Consider the following 14,942-nt stretch of genomic DNA (forward strand, 5'->3'; position numbering starts at 1 on the left):
TAATAAACTCGGATTTCCAACCTGAAAATTCAGTTTTGTGGGGAGACCCTAAGAGAATAGAGTATGTGGCTGTATCGAACGAGAGCAAAAAGGGAATGGTGAACGCCAATGTACCATCCGCAAGCGCAGTCAACACGTCCCATGACGTTACATCCCCTACCACCAACACCAGCAGCACCGGAAGCATCCCCTCTGACGTGACGCCTCTTATTATCAGAGCCCGAGCCACCGCTACTCCAAATATTTTTCGAGCATGACGCCTCCAATCATCACCAGGACTGTCACCACTTCTTCGTCAGGACGAGAGACTGGAGGATCCAGAGGAAAACAACCTTCCCATAACCATTATCGATTTAATAGAGAGACAAGTTCTTGCCGAAACTCAGACGGACATGGCCACAACTCAGAAGGATCCTCTTCAATGTTTCCCCCCAGAAGCCGCTTCAACACTTTCTCCAAGATTCGCCACTCCTTCTAGACAAGGGTCGTGTTGTAGACGTCCCACTCCTTTCCGCTGAGGATCGTGTCATAGCCTCCACTCCTTCCTTACAAGAATCGTGTTGTATCCGCCACTCCTTCTAGCCAAGGGTCATGTTTTAGATGCCACACTCCCCCTATCAAGGATCATAATCGTATCCAGCCAAGGTTCGTAGTCGTGGCCATCTTTTGATCCATACCGCCAAAGATCGTGATCGTGGACAGTTTACTCGCTTATGCATCCAGCCAATCCATTTGTTTCCATGGACGCCCATACAATTCTAGCCAACCTACTTTGTTCCCACGATAATGTAGTCTCTTATGATCAAATCTTCTACCAAGAACTGTTGCCGTTTGTTTGTTGATACCAGCCAGAGCTTCACCATAACAACAATCACTACAAAGGAATATGTAAACCACACTTGGGGACTGAGGATCTACACGGAATTTGATGGGATTTTTGATTGTTGTAGTAAATAGGATTCGAACTCTAAGACTTGTGAAGATTAAATTTAAAGGTTTAATTAAAATAATAAACAAAGGCGAGAGTTACTAGGATTAGGATTCCACCAAATATTCAAATTCATGCGATTCACCTATTTATTCAAAACTATTATAGCTCATTCAATAAGAATTTTGACTCTATTTCTTTGCCTAAGGTAGATTCTAAAATATTAATAGTAAATCTTAAGCATGGCATATCAAAAGAATTAATCCTAAGCATAAACCATCAAACGAAATGATAAATAATTAAGAAAAATATTTTTCTAATTTTAATTTAATGCAAATAGTCATATAAATAATTAAATGAATTTACCACATGACGCATTTTGGTTTCCTCAGTCGACCCAGTGTATGGGTTTAGCTCCGCATGGTGAAAACACACTCAAAAATATAACTCATAGCTCAAATGATGCTTTTATAGATGGAAAACTAATGAAAAAAGAAGTTCGCAACGCTTTGTTGGCTTTACAGAAACTACTGTTACAATTACACTTCTGAGCAATTGTTGCAAGGAAACAGTTACAATATACGAAAAAAGAATAGTGTTGTTGTCACTCTTTATATGTCGCTGCAAAGACTGTTTTAAAACCGTGAATAAACCACGGTTTATTAACGACAAGCTTTGACAGCTTATTGTTCTTCGTCTTCTTCTCTTCCTGCAGGTGCAGAAAGCTCTGCAACTTCTTGTTCTTCACTTTGTTCTCGCCCACAATCACTCCATGCCTTCTCTGCTATAACAGCAACATATTTATACTCAACGGGGCCACGAACAACACATCATTACTCCAGAAAATCTCTCCATAACTCGGCAGTAAAATAAAATAATCTTTGGATATTTTTCTTCCCATTATATCTTATCACGCGTCTGCATCATTCAACCACCCTCCAACACATTGAAAACCTATTATTGAAAGAGACAAACACACTAACTACTCATCCAGCCACAGAAAATCCCATGAATGTCTCTAACCAACTATACACTCCATGTTTTCTTATCTCCGACGATGCAGCCCAACTTCACCGATTCTGAAGGACTTACCAGTCCTGTTTAGACGAAACATGCTGATTCCAATCCGAATCCGAGATTAAATCTCTCTCAAAACGCCCCATATTCCTTTACATAATTCCCGGTTTTTTTTTGTGACTTCCCTGTTTTCTTTGAATCCGAGTATTCAGCCCAACTGGGTCGAAAGAAACACATATATCATCACTGTATAGCCCAGAAGAGTAAACCCAATTAATTCCAGCCCTTTAATCTCCCTTAAACCCTTCAGAAGTCGAACCCTAAATTTTCCGGCGACTGAAGCAATTATTCCCGATTATACGCCCAATTTTAATCCAAAAGATTTATCATACCATGCCTGTTAAGATTAATATAGACGTCCCATAAAGTTTCAGCCATTGAGTCCTTCTAAAACACTGTCAAAACGCAAACCCTAAAATATGTTCTTCACTACAACACTTTCCCGCCAAAATTGAAATTTAAATTGTTGAAGATGAAGTGCCCTGATCATAAACACGGGAGCCTTTAACAATTGGGGATGATTTGGGGTGCACTTATCCAAAATGAGGGTGCCTTTAACGCCTTTTCTGGGGTGCCTTTTAACACTTTTTCTAGCAACTTTTTCCATAAGAGTTTATTTGCCAAGAATACCTACAAACAAGGTTATTAGTGATAAAATGAGTCCCAGCTAATGTATTTATGGGTGAAAATACGTCATACTTGCGTGTTCATCAAATTCCCCCACACTTACATTTTGCAAGTCCTCGAGCAAAACAGAAGAATTGACCCGCTACACAGCTGGTCATATAATAAGAGAGAAAGAAAGATCCGCTACACAGCTAGTCATATATATATTTTTTTTTTATTTTTTAAACCCGCTACACAGCTGGTCATAATATACCTGCAAACCTACAATAGACCCGCTCCACAGCTGGTCATAAATTGCAAGAAAAATCCAGAAAAAGAAAAGGAAAAAGTTAACCACTCCCCCACACTTAAACATTACATTGTCCTCAATGTAATTGAGTCATCCAACGTAAAATTTAAGATGGGAATTCATAATATGCTAAAATAAACAAATAAAATAATAAAATAGAATTACCTACTGGAATATACATAAAGGATCCCCATAAACTAATAACCTGAAAATTTGGGGATCAACCCAAAATACCGTATTTACGAATGATAGCTTCACACTTATGTTATGAAAACGTGGAAACGCTGAAACTATCAAAAACGAAGATTTACCCCTAAACCAAGTTTTTACTGCACAAGGGAGTGCGTAAAGAACAAAATATGGGGATTCTATTGAGACTGGGGAATTATCAATCGGCTCATGCACTGTATCAGGAATAGGCAAGTCCTTTGGGTATTTAGATGCAAAGTACTCCAATAAAATTTTAGAAGCACACAATTCTAACCCTAAATTAGGTAACTTTTGGAAGTTTAGGGGTCTAGAAACAACCTCTAAGTTTGGTGAATTATCTTGTGAGATAGATTCATGTATGGAATTAGGCAAATCATCTACACAATCATCCACAGGGTCATCTACAAATTCTGTCTGGAACAGAGAGTTACTACAAGACTGATCATCATCATCATTAAATAATTTTTGGCATTCCAGAATTCTCAATCTTTGTTCCAAACTAGGTGGTGTGTTTTTGTAATACTTCTCATATATCATTAGAGGAGATTCTTCACTTACCTCATGTGGAGCAGAAAATCCATACCATTGTCTACGCTTATATTCAACAAGCGTCATCTCAGATGAGGTTTCCTGATAATTTGAATTTCTACGCTTATATTCCGCCAGCGTCATCGTAGGTGACGTCTCCTCTGAAGAAGTCATCATCCTCAAAAGTCTCTGAAAAGAAATACAAAAAGAAAAGCATAAAAAGGAAAAAAAATAAATAAAAACTAACTGTACAAAATAAAAATAAACCTGAAAATTAATCTAAAAATAAATCCGCGTCGGCGGCGCCAAAATGATGAGATTTTTGATTGTTGTAGTAAATAAGATTCGAACTCTAAAACTTGTGAAGATTAAATTTAAAGGTTTAAATAAAATAATAAACAAAGGCGAGAGTTACTAGGACTAGGATTCCACCAAATATTCAAATTCATGCGATTCACCTATTTATTCTGAACCATTATAGCTCATTCAATAAGAATTTTGACTCTATTTCTTTGCCTAAAGTAGATTCTTAAAATATTAATTGTAAATCTTAAGCATGGCATATCAAAAGAATTAATCCTAAGCACAAACCATCAAATGAAATGACAATTAATTAAGAAAAATATTTTTCTAATTTTAATTTAATACAAATAGTCATATAAATAATTAAATGAATTTACCACATGACGAATTTTGGTTTCCTCCGTCGACCCAATGTAGGGATTTAGCTCCGCATGGTGAAAACACACTCAAAAATATAACTCATAGCTCTAATGATGCTTTTATAGATGGAAAACTAATGAAAACAGAATTTCGCAACGCTTTGTTGGCGTTACAGAAACTACTGTTACAATTACACTTCTGAGCAATTGTTGCAAGAAAACAGTTACAATATACGATAAAAGAATAGTGTTGTTGTCACTGTTTATATGTCGCTGCAAACACTGTTGCAAAACCGTGAATAAACCACGGTTTATTAACGACAGGCTTTGTCAGCTTATTGTTTTTCGTCTTCTTCTCTTCCTGCAGGTGCAGAAAGCTCTGCAACTTCTTGTTCTTCACTTTGTTCTCTCCCCCAATCACTCCATGCCTTCTCTGCTATAACAGCAACATATTTATACTCAACGGGGCCACGAATAACACATCATTACTCCAGAAAAGCTCTCCATAACTCGGCAGTAAAATAAAATAATCTTTGGATATTTTTCTTCCCGTTATATCTTATCACGCGTCTGCATCATTTAACCACCCTCCAACACGTTGAAAACCTATTTCTGAAAGAGACAAACACACTAACTACTCAGCCAGCCACATAAAATCCCATGAATGTCTCTAACCAACTATACGCTCCCTGTTTTCTTATCTCCGATGATGCAGCCCAACTTCACCGGTTCTGAAGGACTTACCAGTCCTGTTTAGACGAAACATGTTGATTCCAATCCGAATACGAGATTAAATCTCTCTCAAAACTCCCCATATTCCTTCACAGAATTCTCGGGTTTTTTTGTGACTTCCCTGTTTTCTTTGAATCCGAGTATTCAGCCCAACTGGGTCGAAAGAAATACATATATCATCACTGTATAGCCCAGAAGAGTAAACCCAATTAATTCCAGCCCTTTAATCTCCCTTAAACACCTTCAGAAGTCGAACCCTAAATTTTCCGGCGACTGAAGCAATTATTCCCGATTATACGCCCAATTTTAATCCAAAAGATTTATCATACCATGCCTATTAAGATTAATATAGACGTCCCATAAAGTTTCAGCCATTGAGTCCTTCTAAAACACTGTCAAAACGCAAACCCTAAAATATGTTCTTCACTACAACACTTTCCCGCCAAAATTGAAATTTAAATTATTGAAGATGAAGTGCCCTGATCATAAACACGGGAGCCTTTAACAATTGGGGATGATTTGGGGTGCACTTATCCAAAATGAGGGTGCCTTTAACGCCTTTTCTGGGGTGCCTTTTAACACTTTTTCTAGCAACTTTTTCCATAAGAGTTTATTTGCCAAGAATACCTACAAACAAGGTTATTAGTGATAAAATGAGTCCCAGCTAATGTATTTATGGGTGAAAATACGTCATACTTGCGTGTTCATCAAATTCCCCCACACTTACATTTTGCAAGTCCTCGAGCAAAACAGAAGAATTGACCCGCTACACAGCTGGTCATATAATAAGAGAGAAAGAAAGATCCGCTACACAACTAGTCATATATATATATATTATTTTTTAAACCCGCTACACAGCTGGTCATAATATACCTGCAAACCTACAATAGACCCGCTCCACAGCTGGTCATAAATTGCAAGAAAACTCCTGAAAAAGAAAAGGAAAAAGTTAACCACTCCCCCACACTTAAACATTACATTGTCCTCAATGTAATTGAGTCATCCAACATAAAATTTAAGATGGGAATTCATAATATGCTAAAATAAACAAATAAAATAATAAAATAGAATTACCTACTGGAATATACATAAAGGATCCCCATAAACTAATAACCTGAAAATTTGGGGATCAACCCAAAATACCGTATTTACGAATGATAGCTTCACACTTATGTTATGAAAACGTGGAAACGCTGAAACTATCAAAAACGAAGATTTACCCCTAAACCAAGTTTTTACTGCACAAGGGAGTGCGTAAAGAACAAAATATGGGGATTCTATTGAGACTGGGGAATTATCAATCGGCTCATGCACTGTATCAGGAATAGGCAAGTCCTTTGGGTATTTAGATGCAAAGTACTCCAATAAAATTTTAGAAGCACACAATTCTAACCCTAAATTAGGTAACTTTTGGAAGTTTAGGGGTCTAGAAACAACCTCTAAGTTTGGTGAATTATCTTGTGAGATAGATTCATGTATGGAATTAGGCAAATCATCTACACAATCATCCACAGGGTCATCTACAAATTCTGTCTGGAACAGAGAGTTACTACAAGACTGATCATCATCATCATTAAATAATTTTTGGCATTCCAGAATTCTCAATCTTTGTTCCAAACTAGGTGGTGTGTTTTTGTAATACTTCTCATATATCATTAGAGGAGATTCTTCACTTACCTCATGTGGAGCAGAAAATCCATACCATTGTCTACGCTTATATTCAACAAGCGTCATCTCAGATGAGGTTTCCTGATAATTTGAATTTCTACGCTTATATTCCGCCAGCGTCATCGTAGGTGACGTCTCCTCTGAAGAAGTCATCATCCTCAAAAGTCTCTGAAAAGAAATACAAAAAGAAAAGCATAAAAAGGAAAAAAAATAAATAAAAACTAACTGTACAAAATAAAAATAAACCTGAAAATTAATCTAAAAATAAATCCGCGTCGGCGGCGCCAAAATGATGAGATTTTTGATTGTTGTAGTAAATAAGATTCGAACTCTAAAACTTGTGAAGATTAAATTTAAAGGTTTAAATAAAATAATAAACAAAGGCGAGAGTTACTAGGACTAGGATTCCACCAAATATTCAAATTCATGCGATTCACCTATTTATTCTGAACCATTATAGCTCATTCAATAAGAATTTTGACTCTATTTCTTTGCCTAAAGTAGATTCTTAAAATATTAATTGTAAATCTTAAGCATGGCATATCAAAAGAATTAATCCTAAGCACAAACCATCAAATGAAATGACAATTAATTAAGAAAAATATTTTTCTAATTTTAATTTAATACAAATAGTCATATAAATAATTAAATGAATTTACCACATGACGAATTTTGGTTTCCTCCGTCGACCCAATGTAGGGATTTAGCTCCGCATGGTGAAAACACACTCAAAAATATAACTCATAGCTCTAATGATGCTTTTATAGATGGAAAACTAATGAAAACAGAATTTCGCAACGCTTTGTTGGCGTTACAGAAACTACTGTTACAATTACACTTCTGAGCAATTGTTGCAAGAAAACAGTTACAATATACGATAAAAGAATAGTGTTGTTGTCACTGTTTATATGTCGCTGCAAACACTGTTGCAAAACCGTGAATAAACCACGGTTTATTAACGACAGGCTTTGTCAGCTTATTGTTTTTCGTCTTCTTCTCTTCCTGCAGGTGCAGAAAGCTCTGCAACTTCTTGTTCTTCACTTTGTTCTCTCCCCCAATCACTCCATGCCTTCTCTGCTATAACAGCAACATATTTATACTCAACGGGGCCACGAATAACACATCATTACTCCAGAAAAGCTCTCCATAACTCGGCAGTAAAATAAAATAATCTTTGGATATTTTTCTTCCCGTTATATCTTATCACGCGTCTGCATCATTTAACCACCCTCCAACACGTTGAAAACCTATTTCTGAAAGAGACAAACACACTAACTACTCAGCCAGCCACATAAAATCCCATGAATGTCTCTAACCAACTATACGCTCCCTGTTTTCTTATCTCCGATGATGCAGCCCAACTTCACCGGTTCTGAAGGACTTACCAGTCCTGTTTAGACGAAACATGTTGATTCCAATCCGAATCCGAGATTAAATCTCTATCAAAACTCCCCATATTCCTTCACAGAATTCTCGGGTTTTTTTGTGACTTCCCTGTTTTCTTTGAATCCGAGTATTCAGCCCAACTGGGTCGAAAGAAATACATATATCATCACTGTATAGCCCAGAAGAGTAAACCCAATTAATTCCAGCCCTTTAATCTCCCTTAAACACCTTCAGAAGTCGAACCCTAAATTTTCCGGCGACTGAAGCAATTATTCCCGATTATACGCCCAATTTTAATCCAAAAGATTTATCATACCATGCCTATTAAGATTAATATAGACGTCCCATAAAGTTTCAGCCATTGAGTCCTTCTAAAACACTGTCAAAACGCAAACCCTAAAATATGTTCTTCACTACAACACTTTCCCGCCAAAATTGAAATTTAAATTATTGAAGATGAAGTGCCCTGATCATAAACACGGGAGCCTTTAACAATTGGGGATGATTTGGGGTGCACTTATCCAAAATGAGGGTGCCTTTAACGCCTTTTCTGGGGTGCCTTTTAACACTTTTTCTAGCAACTTTTTCCATAAGAGTTTATTTGCCAAGAATACCTACAAACAAGGTTATTAGTGATAAAATGAGTCCCAGCTAATGTATTTATGGGTGAAAATACGTCATACTTGCGTGTTCATCAAATTCCCCCACACTTACATTTTGCAAGTCCTCGAGCAAAACAGAAGAATTGACCCGCTACACAGCTGGTCATATAATAAGAGAGAAAGAAAGATCCGCTACACAACTAGTCATATATATATATTATTTTTTAAACCCGCTACACAGCTGGTCATAATATACCTGCAAACCTACAATAGACCCGCTCCACAGCTGGTCATAAATTGCAAGAAAACTCCTGAAAAAGAAAAGGAAAAAGTTAACCACTCCCCACACTTAAACATTACATTGTCCTCAATGTAATTGAGTCATCCAACATAAAATTTAAGATGGGAATTCATAATATGCTAAAATAAACAAATAAAATAATAAAATAGAATTACCTACTGGAATATACATAAAGGATCCCCATAAACTAATAACCTGAAAATTTGGGGATCAACCCAAAATACCGTATTTACGAATGATAGCTTCACACTTATGTTATGAAAACGTGGAAACGCTGAAACTATCAAAAACGAAGATTTACCCCTAAACCAAGTTTTTACTGCACAAGGGAGTGCGTAAAGAACAAAATATGGGGATTCTATTGAGACTGGGGAATTATCAATCGGCTCATGCACTGTATCAGGAATAGGCAAGTCCTTTGGGTATTTAGATGCAAAGTACTCCAATAAAATTTTAGAAGCACACAATTCTAACCCTAAATTAGGTAACTTTTGGAAGTTTAGGGGTCTAGAAACAACCTCTAAGTTTGGTGAATTATCTTGTGAGATAGATTCATGTATGGAATTAGGCAAATCATCTACACAATCATCCACAGGGTCATCTACAAATTCTGTCTGGAACAGAGAGTTACTACAAGACTGATCATCATCATCATTAAATAATTTTTGGCATTCCAGAATTCTCAATCTTTGTTCCAAACTAGGTGGTGTGTTTTTGTAATACTTCTCATATATCATTAGAGGAGATTCTTCACTTACCTCATGTGGAGCAGAAACTCCATACCATTGTCTACGCTTATATTCAGCAAGCGTCATCTCAGATGAGGTTTCCTGATAATTTGACTTTCTACGCTTATATTCCGCCAGCGTCATCGTAGGTGACGTCTCCTCAGAAGAAGTCATCATCCTCAAAAGTCTCTGAAAAGAAATACAAAAAGAAAAGCATAAAAAGGAAAAAAATAAATAAAAACTAACTGTACAAAATAAAAATAAACCTGAAAATTAATCTAAAAACAAATCCGCGTCGGCGGCGCCAAAATGATGAGATTTTTTATTGTTGTAGTAAATAGGATTCGAACTCTAAAACTTGTGAAGATTAAATTTAAAGGTTTAAATAAAATAATAAACAAAGGCGAGAGTTACTAGGACTAGGATTCCACCAAATATTCAAATTCATGCAATTCACCTATTTATTCTGAACCATTATAGCTCATTCAATAAGAATTTTGACTCTATTTCTTTGCCTAAAGTAGATTCTTAAAATATTAATTGTAAATCTTAAGCATGGCATATCAAAAGAATTAATCCTAAGCACAAACCATCAAATGAAATGACAATTAATTAAGAAAAATATTTTTCTAATTTTAATTTAATGCAAATAGTCATATAAATAATTAAATGAATTTACCACATGACGAATTTTGGTTTCCTCCGTCGACCCAATGTAGGGATTTAGCTCCGCATGGTGAAAACACACTCAAAAATATAACTCATAGCTCTAATGATGCTTTTATAGATGGAAAACTAATGAAAACAGAATTTCGCAACGCTTTGTTGGCGTTACAGAAACTACTGTTACAATTACACTTCTGAGCAATTGTTGCAAGAAAACAGTTACAATATACGATAAAAGAATAGTGTTGTTGTCACTGTTTATATGTCGCTGCAAATACTGTTGCAAAACCGTGAATAAACCACGGTTTATTAAAGACAGGCTTTGTCAGCTTATTGTTTTTCGTCTTCTTCTCTTCCTGCAGGTGCAGAAAGCTCTGCAACTTCTTGTTCTTCACTTTGTTCTCTCCCCCAATCACTCCATGCCTTCTCTGCTATAAAAGCAACATATTTATACTCAACGGGGCCACGAATAACACATCATTACTCCAGAAAATATCTCCATAACTCGGCAGTAAAATAAAATAATCTTTGGATATTTTTCTTCCCGTTATATCTTATCACGCGTCTGCATCATTTAACCACCCTCCAACACGTTGAAAACCTATTTCTGAAAGAGACAAACACACTAACTACTCAGCCAGCCACATAAAATCCCATGAATGTCTCTAACCAACTATACGCTCCCTGTTTTCTTATCTCCGATGATGCAGCCCAACTTCACCGGTTCTGAAGGACTTACCAGTCCTGTTTAGACGAAACATGTTGATTCCAATCCGAATACGAGATTAAATCTCTCTCAAAACTCCCCATATTCCTTCACAGAATTCTCGGGTTTTTTTGTGACTTCCCTGTTTTCTTTGAATCCGAGTATTCAGCCCAACTGGGTCGAAAGAAATACATATATCATCACTGTATAGCCCAGAAGAGTAAACCCAATTAATTCCAGCCCTTTAATCTCCCTTAAACACCTTCAGAAGTCGAACCCTAAATTTTCCGGCGACTGAAGCAATTATTCCCGATTATACGCCCAATTTTAATCCAAAAGATTTATCATACCATGCCTGTTAAGATTAATATAGACGTCTCATAAAGTTTCAGCCATTGAGTCCTTCTAAAACACTGTCAAAACGCAAACCCTAAAATATGTTCTTCACTACAACACTTTCCCGCCAAAATTGAAATTTAAATTGTTGAAGATGAAGTGCCCTGGTCATAAACACGGGAGCCTTTAACAATTGGGGATGATTTGGGGTGCACTTATCCAAAATGAGGGTGCCTTTAACGCCTTTTCTGGGGTGCCTTTTAACACTTTTTCTAGCAACTTTTTCCATAAGAGTTTATTTGCCAAGAATACCTACAAACAAGGTTATTAGTGATAAAATGAGTCCCAGCTAATGTATTTATGGGTGAAAATACGTCATACTTGCGTGTTCATCAAATTCCCCCACACTTACATTTTGCAAGTCCTCGAGCAAAACAGAAGAATTGACCCGCTACACAGCTGGTCATATAATAAGAGAGAAAGAAAGATCCGCTACACAACTAGTCATATATATATATATATATATATATATATATATATATTTTATTTTTTAAACCCGCTACACAGTTGGTCATAATATACCTGCAAACCTACAATAGTCCCGCTCCACAGCTGGTCATAAATTGCAAGAAAACTCCTGAAAAAGAAAAGGAAAAAGTTAACCACTCCCCCACACTTAAACATTACATTGTCCTCAATGTAATTGAGTCATCCAACATAAAATTTAAGGTGGGAATTCATAATATGCTAAAATAAACAAATAAAATAATAAAATAGAATTACCTACTGGAATATACATAAAGGATCCCCATAAACTAATAACCTGAATTTGGGGATCAACCCAAAATACTGTATTTACGAATGATAGCTTCACACTTATGTTATGACAACGTGGAAACGCTGAAACTATCAAAAACCAAGATTTACCCCTAAACCAAGTTTTTACTGCACAAGGAAGTGCGTAAAGAACAAAATATGGGGATTCTATTGAGTCTGGGGAATTATCAATCGGCTCATGCACTGTATTAGGAATAGGCAAGTCCTTTGGGTATTTAGATGCAAAGTACTCCAATAAAATTTTAGAAGCACACAATTCTAACCCTAAATTAGGTAACTTTTGGAAGTTTAGGGGTCTAGAAACAACCTCTAAGTTTGGTGAATTATCTTGTGAGATAGATTCATGTATGGAATTAGGCAAATCATCTACACAATCATCCACAGGGTCATCTACAAATTCTGTCTGGAACAGAGAGTTACTACAAGACTGATCATCATCATCATTAAATAATTTTTGGTGTTCCAGAATTCTCAATCTTTGTTCCAAACTAGGTGGTGTGTATTTGTAATACTTCTCATATATCATTAGAGGAGATTCTTCACTTACCTCATGTGGAGCAGAAACTCCATACCATTGCCTACGCTTATATTCAGCAAGCGTCATCTCAGATGAGGTTTCCTGATAATTTGGCTTTCTACGATTATATTCCGCCAGCGTCATCGTAGGTGACGTCTCCTCAGAAGAAGTCATCATCCTCAAAAAGTCCCTGAAAAGAAATACAAAAAGAAACGCATAAAAAGGAAAAAAAAAACTAACTGTACAAAATAAAAATAAACCTAAAAATTAATCTAAAGACAAATCCGCGTCGGCGGCGCCAAAATGATGAGATTTTTGATTGTTGTAGTAAATAGGATTCGAACTCTAAGACTTGTGAAGATTAAATTTAAAGGTTTAAATAAAATAATAAACAAAGGCGAGAGTTACTAGGACTAGGATTCCACCAAATATTCAAATTCATGCGATTCACCTATTTATTCTGAACCATTATAGCTCATTCAATAAGAATTTTGACTCTATTTCTTTTCCTAAAGTAGATTCTTAAAATATTAATTTTAAATCTTAAGCATGGCATATCAAAAGAATTAATCCTAAGCATAAACCATCAAACGAAATGACAATTAATTAAGAAAAATATTTTTTTAATTTTAATTTAATGCAAATAGTCATATAAATAATTAAATGAATTTTCCATATGACGAATTTTGGTTTCCTCCGTCAACCCAATGTAGGGATTTAGCTCCGCATGGTGAAAACACACTCAAAAATATAACTCATAGCTCAAATGATGCTTTTATAGATGGAAAACTAATGAAAACAGAAGTTCGCAACGCTTTGTTGGCGTTACAGAAACTACTGTTACAATTACACTTCTGAGCAATTGTTGCAAGGAAACAGTTACAATATACGATAAAAGAATAATGTTGTTGTCACTGTTTATATGTCGCTGCAAATACTGTTGCAAAACCGTGAATAAACCACGGTTTATTAACGACAGGCTTTGACAGCTTATTGTTCTTCGTCTTCTTCTCTTCCTGCAGGTGCAGAAAGCTCTGCAACTTCTTGTTCTTCACTTTTTTCTCTCCCCCAATCACACCATGCCTTCTCAGCTATAACAACAACATATTTATACTCAACAGGGCCACGAACAACACATCATTACTCCAGAAAATATCTCCATAACTCGGCAGTAAAATAAAATAATCTTTGGATAGTTTTCTTCCCCATTTTATCTTCTCACGCGTCTGCATCATTCAACCACCCTCCAACACGTTGACAACCTATTTCTGATAGAGTCAAACACACTAACTACTCAGCCAGCCACAGAAAATCCCATGAATGTCTCTAACCAACTATACACTCCATGTTTTCTTATCTCCGATGATGCAACCCAACTTCACCGGTTCTGAAGGACTTACCAGTCCTGTTTAGACGAAACAGGCTGATTCCAATCCGAATCCGAGATTAAATCTCTCTCTAAACTCCCCATATTCCTTCACAGAATTCTCGGGTTTTTTTGTGACTTCCCTGTTTTCTTTGAATCCGAGTATTCAGCCCAACTAGGTCGAAAGAAACACTTATATCATCACCGTATAGCCCAGAAGAGTAAACCCAATTAATTTCATCCCTTTAATCTCCCTTAAACACCTTCAGAAGTCGAACCATAAATTTTCCGGCGACTGAAGAAATTAATCCCGATTATCCGCCCAATTTTAATCCAAAAGATTTATCATACCATGCCTTTTAAGATTAATATAGACGTCCCATAAAGTTTCAGCCATTGAGTCCTTCTAAAACACTGTCAAAACGCAAACCCTAAAATATGTTCTTCACTGCAACACTTTCCCGCCAAAATTGAAATTTAAATTGTTGACGATGAAGTGCCCTGATCATAAACACGGCAGACTTTGACAATTGGGGATGATTTGGGGTGCACTTATCCAAAATGAGGGTGCCTTTAACGCCTTTTCTGGGGTGCCTTTTAACACTTTTTCTAGCAACTTTTTCCATAAGAGTTTATTTGCCAAAAATACCTACAAACAAGGTTATTAGTGGTAAAATGAGTCCCAGCTAATGTATTTATGGGTGAAAATACGTCATACTTGCGTGTTCATCAAATTCCCCCACACTTACATTTTGCAAGTCCTCGAGCAAAACAGA

Source organism: Papaver somniferum, chromosome 10 (genome assembly GCF_003573695.1).
Source record: "Papaver somniferum cultivar HN1 chromosome 10, ASM357369v1, whole genome shotgun sequence".
NCBI lineage: Eukaryota > Viridiplantae > Streptophyta > Magnoliopsida > Ranunculales > Papaveraceae > Papaver > Papaver somniferum.